Consider the following 9,231-nt stretch of genomic DNA (forward strand, 5'->3'; position numbering starts at 1 on the left):
AACAAAAACTTTCTGGCCCTGCCAAAAATTGCACACTACATTGTACAACTTCTTAATAATATTGAAGGGTGATATTTTTGAAAATTCATCTCTTCCTATTCTCCAAAGGTCAACTTTGATTTCCACGAACTCCACTCCCGATTCTTTTTAGTCATAACACTGCGCACTACACATTGCCAGCTGATAGCACACATAACAATGATTCACTCAACCGTCCCACACACAATAAATTCCAGCTTGGCGCAAAAATAATGACCGCAACAAAAATGAGTCACCAAAACATCTACCAAAGCCAGCCAAGGAAAAACCCAAACAAAACACCACCTTCCTTCCGCAGTGGGAAAACATTCAGAGCATCTTTTTAACCCCGTTATATTACGCCACTGCCTAAAATCCTAGGGAGGCCCAATACACAGAGGTGGTTGTGTTGTGGAGAACGACCCAACGCCAAATTTGGAGGCAAAGCTGCGCGGCACGCGGGCCGGGGTCCAAGTTGTTGGGACCCCGAATCTGCAACTCCATCCTACCTGCATAGCGTGTTGCGTGTGTCCGTACACATTGTACAGCGCAGTGTTGTTTAGCATGCACCGCCACGTCTCTGTGTAGTGCTAGTGTAGGATTGTCAACTATGCGAGAGAACAATGTTGGGGGAGACATTTTTTTACAAGTCCACTGCGCCAAGTCAGCGAAGGAGGCTTCAAACTTCCGCTGCTTTCACCGACACCGGAGCCCAAGGTTCCCCAAAAAGATGCAGGAACGAGGCAAGGGGGGTCCGTGTGTCGAGTTGTGGCGCTCGGGCGGCGGCCAGGCCCTCCATTGCGAGGATTTCCCGGGCAGGAAAACGAGACACAAGTTTGAAACTTGTTCCGGAAGTCCGCACTCGTGAGTCGAAAAATATGACAAAAATGCGAAAGATGTGCCCAATTCACCTGCGACTCGCGGCGGAAAACCTCTCGGTTGCGCCCGAAATCCGCCAAAACTTACCTGAGGATCCTTTGTGGAGCTTTGTGGGTAGACAAGGCACTGGTTGGGTGAGATTCACGGCGGAATTCCCGGTAAAAAGAGCAATTTTCGTGAGGATTTTTGGCGTTCCAGCGATGGGGAAGAAACTATGTGTGGAATGACGTGTGGTATGGCAGACAGCAGCGGCAAGCGTAGCGCTGCAGGGGGTGGGGCCACGCGGATTGACCAGTTGGGAGAATTTAGCCGAAATCAATCAATTAGCGTGCACCTGTTACGCCAATAAAAATATCGCGTTTCGTCTTTTCTCACAAATTTATAATTTGAATGTATAATACTATTGACATAATGTCGTCTCCTACATCTTTCTTATGTAAGACGCAGAATTTCATGAACAAATTAAGTTTCTGCTGTAGTATTTTATTTTTTCCCTCACATTTTATTCAAATTGGACCACTCAAATATTCAAATCTGTCAAATCTACCATTGCAATTTGTGTAATATCTTATATTGATTATAGTTGAAATTTACACTACTTTGGAAAATTTTGGCGGAGAAAAATTCAAACAAATGAGTTTTTTTTTTCAATTTCATTTATTTCTCCAGCTTTCATTTGGCAAAGGAATCAGGAAAAAATTGTAACATACAAAAACCACACGACTTCAAGAACGAAGACATTTTACGACACGAATTTGTACAATGAAATACAATAATTGCATTGTAGTTTAAACGGTATATGCAGCCGAGTTCCGCCGACCCTGTCCATATAACCATGTTTTATTTCTCCATGATATAACAATATTTTGTTATGAATAAATATTCCGTGTCCTGGCAACGGTCCACACACAAACACTGTCTATGTCTTCACACTCGACCGCCATTGTATGTAAAACATTGACCGATATGTCACCTGCATGTATTAATTATTCATGTCATATAATTTTAATTTCCAGTTTGATGATACCGCGCGCGCGGGACCCAGTCAGTATTTTTCAATATTCTCCTCACGTCCAACCCAAACAATAGCCAACCAGCAGTGGGTGATGTCATCGTTTTCAGCCTCGTCGACTGGGCGCACGGGGGTGGCACCAGAGCTTCTTGAGGGTGAACTTGTTGTAATCACATAAATCTAGAACAACCATCATGTCTGCACACTACAATGACAACAAGATCGTGTTGTGAGTCCGCTTTCAGGAAATTACTTCTTATCTGGGGCGTCATGTTCCAGTTTTCAACTCTGGCGGTGATATCTAAATTGGTTTAATCATTCACCGACATTCTATTATTTCCTGAATTATGCTACACCGGGATTTTGTTCAAGGATTTCTGTAATGATCTGGCAATATAAAGTACCTGTACACACGACCCATATTTCTCAAAGTATTACGCGGTTTGTGGATAGAGGAACGTAAAAACACCCAAAAGGAAAAAGTCTGGTTTTATTGTGGACAATTAAATTGACAAAGTATCCCCTTAAATGTAAACCACAATTTCCTGCGATGCTCAGTATCACGAAACTTAGAGACAAATGTTAGGATTGTACCATTACCGCAAATCTTGGTTTTACTTTTAGACAGAGTAAGCTAAAGTATTCGGCTAGCCAAAAAAAACCCCGATTTTTTTTCTTCACTTGGACCCTTTTTGTTCAATCACTTGACTAAGAACATCACGAACTACAAAATAAGTGGATAGAATGTAACCGGTTTTGTGGTAATTGGTCGGGTAAACAAACCACATCCGTATAAGGAGATTTCTTGAGATAAGAAACGTAGCAAAAGTTGAAGGTGCGCAGAGAACACATGCCAAAACATTGCATGTGCCCTGTTTATGTACATAGTACTACCGCATAAGTTTCGGTTTTGGGAATAAAACTGAGACACGTCATCTTGGAATGTTTCGTTTTGAATCGCTCTTTTTCTTTTCTTTTCTCTCAATAAAAAAGCAACACCCAAAACATTGTCCGGCAAAAGCTACCAACGAAAACAGTCTTTACAAATTAAAAAAGTCCAAATTTCCAATTTCTTTCACACGAGGCACCCGCACAAAATAATTCTGGGAACTGAACGGAAAAGGTTTCGCGAGAGCCTCCCTCACCAACTTTGGATGGAAAAGGACGTGGTTACAAATAAAAAATCTTAGAAAGAGAACTTCATACTTTATTTCCATGGGGATTTTATAGCAACGATGGAATACAAAAAAATGTACACAAAAGGCTAAGGTATATTTGAGTTAATATGGGTTTTTCGTGTTTTATCGGGCTTCAAATAATGTAGTATTCTGAATACAAATTACAAGTATAAAATCTCTATTACGACGGGGCAGATAGGGGAAATATTTGGGGGTTATTTTTTTGGGGGGGGGGGGAATTGTGTCTTTTTTGATGATACAAGTATGGCATTTGGCACACAGAGTATGACTTAAGAAAGATATTTGGCTATAGGGCCATCGCAGGTTGTCCTTTGGAAAAAAAATATAGGTAGAATAACATGCAATTTAAAAAAATAAAATAAAAATGGCGGCCATTGCATGTTATTCTACCTATATTTTTTCAAAGGACAAATCTGCGATGGCCCGATAGCCAAATATCATTCTCAAGACATACTCTGACTGTGTGCCAAATGCCAAGCTTGTATCATCAAAGGCACAATCCCTGCATCCGTTTAGCTAATTATATGGTGGAGCTACAGTCCACTGGGGATTTTTGCCTGGATTTTTGCAAACAACAAAATTTCACTACAGGCATTAACAAGAACACCTTTTCGTGGCAACAAAATGTTGTGACAAGCATAACATGTTCTCCTAAATGCCTATTGTATCGAAACTTATGAACTATGAATGCTAAAAGGCACATAGTACATTTGCATTTATCCCTAGAGTAACCAACCGAATTATTATGAAAATAGCTTACTTGGATTAAAGATGTATTGGTACAAAACACCCCGTGAAATTATTCCATCTGGCTTGCTATCATTTAGAAGAAATCAAGGAAAGAACGTTGCAACCTGACGCCACTTTTTTTCATCGTATATTATCTCAATGAAGGTCAGTCATTGCAGAAATTTTGAAAAAACATGAATCTGGGACTGAGAAACATTTTGTGAGGAAAACAACAAAATGTTCTCGACTCTCCATAGACTTTTTACACAACCGCTGGAGTGGCGTCTGGATACTGCATTCTTTCCGAAATCAAGAAATGTAGGTGATTTCCAAATATCAGTCGATTGACTGATTCTTGAAAATATGGAGTTTATTAAATAGACGAAATCGTGTTTCTTGATCAAAAGGTTGTGCATGTTTTTTTTTAATTTTTTTTTTTTTTTTTAGAGTTTTCTCGAGCTGAAACTTCAACAGGTTTAGGTTTTGAAGTCTTCTTTTGGATTGTGAGTGGTGTTATTAAAGGAAACGAACAAAATGCATAAAAAGCAAATGATCCTGTGTCTTTAACGGTTTCTGCGAAAACTCTTTTAGCGGGGAAATGCGAGGGAAATCGGACGGGGGAGGGGTGGCGAGAGTATGGGTAGCCTCTTGATCCCCATTACCCAAATGTAAACCCAAAAATAAACACACTGAGCACACGATTGAGTCTCCGTAATATCCATGACAAACTGATGCTGTAAATGTTTAATGTTGTAAAAATATACATTACCATTATAAATTACCTACTACTGAATCATTTTTAATTTTGTTTATATACAGCGGATCTCATAGACCATTATTAATTCCATAGCAAATGAACTTATACGACGTACAACCGACCCAAGCTGATTTATACTTTTGATTGCTTTAACGAACAAATAATTGATTTCAAAGAAAAAAATAATATATAAATAAAACAATAAATAAAACAAAATATGGAAGATCAGTCATTATTCATTTTGCATTAATTTATCCTGGATGTGATACACAGGGCGAGTATAAAAAAAACCACGAAACCCAAATGGCAGGACTAATTTTTGAATGAAGTTTTGTCTGCAGCAGGACCGATTTTTGAATGAAGTTTTGTCTGCAGCACTTTCAAAATCTAGGATATGAACGCCCAATCAAAAGGGTTAAGTTTGTTTCAGCAAAACGAAAACAATTCACATGCATAGCTATGAGAATTATTTTCGTTTTGCTGAAAGAACACTTACTTTGTTTGTGATCTGTGGACAGAACTTTCAAACGGTGTTTGTGTTCAAAATTCCGTAACTTGATAAGTACATGAGTGATTTGAATGATTCTTGTACTAAAAGAAAGCTTAATGACTGGGCTTTCATATCCTATATTTTGAAAGTGCTACAGGCAAAACTTCAATCAAAAATTGGTCCTGCCATTTAGTGTTTTTTTTTACTCGCCCACAGATTACTACTTTACTATTTTCAGCTGTGCGCAAGACAGTTATTATACAATCTAATATTCCAATTTATACAACGCTTGAATAAATCCCTGTCTTCTGATTGATAGGCAACTGATCACATGTCATTGAATTATTCGTCCCAAACCACTGCCTGGCCGCATCGCAAAAATACAGGTTCCATTGGCAGTCGCACTGTAGCTGATTCAGGGTGACCGTTTTAGCCAATTTTCGGCTAACTTTGACAGATTTTCTTTGTTAAAAAACGAGTTTGACAGAAAACTTGTCAGAATTGATTTTTTTGGCAGATTTCTAGCAGAATTCTGCAAAAACAGACATTTGACAGATAAAACATGGCAAATTTGAAAAAAAAAAGGTACATTTGTTATAAAAAAGCTTCAATCTTTTCAAACAAACCCTTGCATAATGGAACAGGTTGGCTGGTCTAGGTGCGGAGGTTCACTGAGAACCGGACTTTGTCGTGACGCAACCACGTTTTGCCTGGAAATTTACGCAATTTCATAACATCTTTATGCTACTATAGATTGTTAATAATGCAATTTGAACCTTAATTAAGGCAATACTACAACATCTATATCGTTTCGGTTTGCGGTAACACAATGTGGTAATAACTACTGCTTAGAAGATATTAGTTCTGAAAAGAACTTGTCCTGCTTGTTATCAACTTTGCTAAGTAGTTTTTTGTTCTGTTAAGAACAGTCCTGCTGTAAGTTCTAAACGAACTTGTCTTTGGTCTAAAAGACTAGAGACTCAAAGACTAGAGACCAAAGACAAGTTCGTTTAGAACTTACAGCAGGACTGTTCTTAACAGAACAAAAAACTACTTAGCAAAGTTGATAACAAGCAGGACAAGTTCTTTTCAGAACTAATATCTTCTAAGCAGTAGTTATTACCACATGGTGTTACCGCAAACCGAAACGATACCGATACCCCACCATGCAAAGCCTCAAATCTTATACTACAACATCTACATGTGATTTGTAGTGTTTATAGTGTATATCAAGTAATTCTGGGAAATTTGGCAGATTTTTGATGAATCTGACAGTTTTTGGAATTGCATTTAACAGAATTTGGCCATGACCTTACGGTCACCCTGGTAGCCGTCTGTGGCTCTAACCAAACAGATGACAGCGACTTAATCAGGTGTTGTATAAAACAAAGTATGAATGTTTCACATTTTTGCAATGGAAAGAATAATTTCATTCGGTGACAGATGGAATGTTCCATCCCAACTGTCACCTCGTAAAATTATTCTTACCACCGCATTCATACATATTCATTATTTGTATGATAAAAATACATAATTTTCCTCTAAAATTGAACCAAAAATTATATTTCAAGCTCCGTCATTCTTCTTTTTCTGGAAAAAAGTAAAGAAACAAGACTATTCAATGCATTACTATTTAAAACGACAAATATTAAAATAAAAAAGGAAGCAGAGTTTATTGGAAGATAAAAAATATTCTATGAATGATTGAACAAAGTTGGCTTTCACCGTGCAAAAAAAGGAAGAATTTGTAGGCAGATTTACAAGAAAGAGTAAGTGCTTTCTTGGAAACGACAATGCTTCAGGAATCCTCTTGGTTACATCAACACTAGTAGAAATGAATATTTTATGATGTTATTTTCAATTGACAATTCTACAACCTTAAACATTTATCACTTGAATGTCATAAATATTAATATGAATTTCACGTATATAGCTATGAAAATAAACACTGGTAGGGAAAACTAATAATGATAATAAAAAAAAAGAATATACAGCACCAAAAATATTATATTTTTTAATAATGTACATGTTTCCTTTGTTTCGAACTCATACCTGAAAATCTACTTTGTTCGCGGAAACAACTTGATTACGATTAAAAACAAAAGTCATCAATGGTCGTCATTAACACAAAATGAGATTTCTTTGTGCATTTGTTACAATTTTTTTTTTAGATTTATTCCTGATTTGGTTGCAAAATGATTATATCTATAGTATTTTTTTAGGAAGCTAATATGATGACTGTTGCATACACGCAAGTATAAACTAGCGTTAATTTAACAATAAATAATGGTATTTATAATGCAAATGCCAAGCATATAAACATATACATGTACTACTACATATCTAAACCATGCAAAGCTGGGGTAAACTCAATATAATACACATAGTTAACTGCCTCTGTAACTTTCTTTGTATAAATGTATAGATTATTTCATTTATACAAGTATCAGGGTATCAATATAATTTTGAAAGAAGAGAAAGAAACACTTTAGATTTGTACTAAAATGTATCAAAATTCCAGTGAGATTTAAGTCCGCGTATCACCCGTTGTTCAACGGAGCCTCTCTGTCTCTGGTCCAACGTCTGATAGACCTAAGCGTGCAAATTTTTGCGAACCTGCGCACCAGCCAATCGACATGACGTGATTTCATTCCGAAATCTGGACTGAGCTGTTGATTGGTCAATTTGGATGCCATGTCTTTTTAAGACAACGGGCATAGCAACCTCGTCCCCAGGGTGTCGAGCAGTACGCGCCCACCACTATCTGCTCTCTCACCCTGGTATTGGATCATTTGCATGTGCAAGATTTTTGAACACGTATGCAAATGAGGAATAGTCTGGTGCCTGCATGTGCGTTACATTAGCGTTTGTTTTTGCATGCGGTGTCTGGGGTAAAAACAGCATCAATTCGTCGTGCCGTGAGTTATGAAAAGTAGCACATTTCATATTAATATGAGCAAACTGGAAAGAAAAGGAGTATTATTGAGAAGGCGTGGACGTTAGAATTGCAATGATCGTGAAAACACGTAATGCACGTTGGAAAAACACAACACCAACTACACGATATAAATCCATTATTAGCAAATTGCGGTCACGAATCAGGATACAGGAAGAAAGTTTCCTATCCAGGGCTTACGATTGGAAATGCGGTTGGAAACAAAGTAAGCACTGGGGACGAGGTTGCGGGCATAGAGATCTAATAAAACCGACATTGGCTTTCAAAACAGCTTACCGAAAACCTGATATAGAAGGCGCCCGCTGAATGGTCAGAATCTCAAGGTCAAGACGCAGTCCTGTTGCATAATTAATTGCCGAATCTGCTTGCATATCATATCAAACTAGGGCAGTGTGTAAGGGTTTTACTGCTTATTCTCATGGCAAAGGCTCCTGAATCCGATTCACAAATGAACCAGTTCTTTGTTTCTCTGTTATGTGCATGAGTAGACGCTTTGTCTTTCGATTGTCACTGAATTTAAATAAAATCTGTCCTCGGTGAGCCACCGTCATGGGGTCAATGGGCTCCATGCGCGAACAAGAGGGGGCGTTGTTTTATTACTTTCAAGGGCCCCATGGACAAGACACAATTGCGTGTGCCAACTGGAACGCCTGCATATAGGGTGAAATACGCACAACAAATTTGATTCTGTGCATGCACAAACCCAATGGCGTCTTCACATGGATTCACGTGGCGTCATCTTCACCAACTCTCCCTTTCTTACTGTTGCGATGGTACTTGTGCAAAAAAAACCCCCCAAAAAACATTGATTGCTCTTTCTACTGAAATACCTGTGGTCTCAATGCTAAAAATGCACGATTTTTAAAAACATGGCGTGATATTTTCAGTTTTTGAAAATACCACAACATACGAATGTTCATCTAGAAACCCATCCAGTTTACACAATAATATATTCTTGAACTTTAACAAATGATTTTTTGTGTGAATTTATCATTTTTTTTAAATGCTGGGTGGGGGGTTAACTGTGCACAAACACAACAAAGTTAAAATTTGCATTAACTCCTTGAAAATGTTGCCAAGCAACAAATCTCGAGTGAAATAACTTTTGAAGTGATTTGGACGCAGCATAACATATATGTAAATTCAAATAAAATTAAATAAAAGTACAGCTGAATCAAAAAAGGGGTTTTG

General features: G+C 37.9%; 1 protein-coding gene across 11 annotated transcripts in view; it reads right to left on the reverse strand.

Annotated features, from left to right (window-relative positions):
- The window catches only part of LOC119722732 (transcriptional enhancer factor TEF-1-like), a 37,317-nt gene extending 36,157 nt beyond the window's left edge, over window positions 1–1,160 (reverse strand). For 9 of the 11 annotated variants that reach the window (XM_038193016.1, XM_038193013.1, XM_038193021.1 and 6 more), the window contains exon 1: window positions 985–1,160. The gene's annotated coding sequence lies outside the window, so the exon portion shown is untranslated. Of the gene's footprint in view, window positions 1–527; window positions 613–984 lie in introns of those variants that run through there. The other 2 variants (XM_038193015.1, XM_038193022.1) reach the window with 2 other exon arrangements.
- Window positions 1,161–9,231: the final 8,071 nt, after the last annotated feature.

This window comes from Patiria miniata, unplaced genomic scaffold (genome assembly GCF_015706575.1).
Source record: "Patiria miniata isolate m_02_andy unplaced genomic scaffold, ASM1570657v1 HiC_scaffold_16, whole genome shotgun sequence".
In the NCBI taxonomy this organism is placed as follows: domain Eukaryota; kingdom Metazoa; phylum Echinodermata; class Asteroidea; order Valvatida; family Asterinidae; genus Patiria; species Patiria miniata.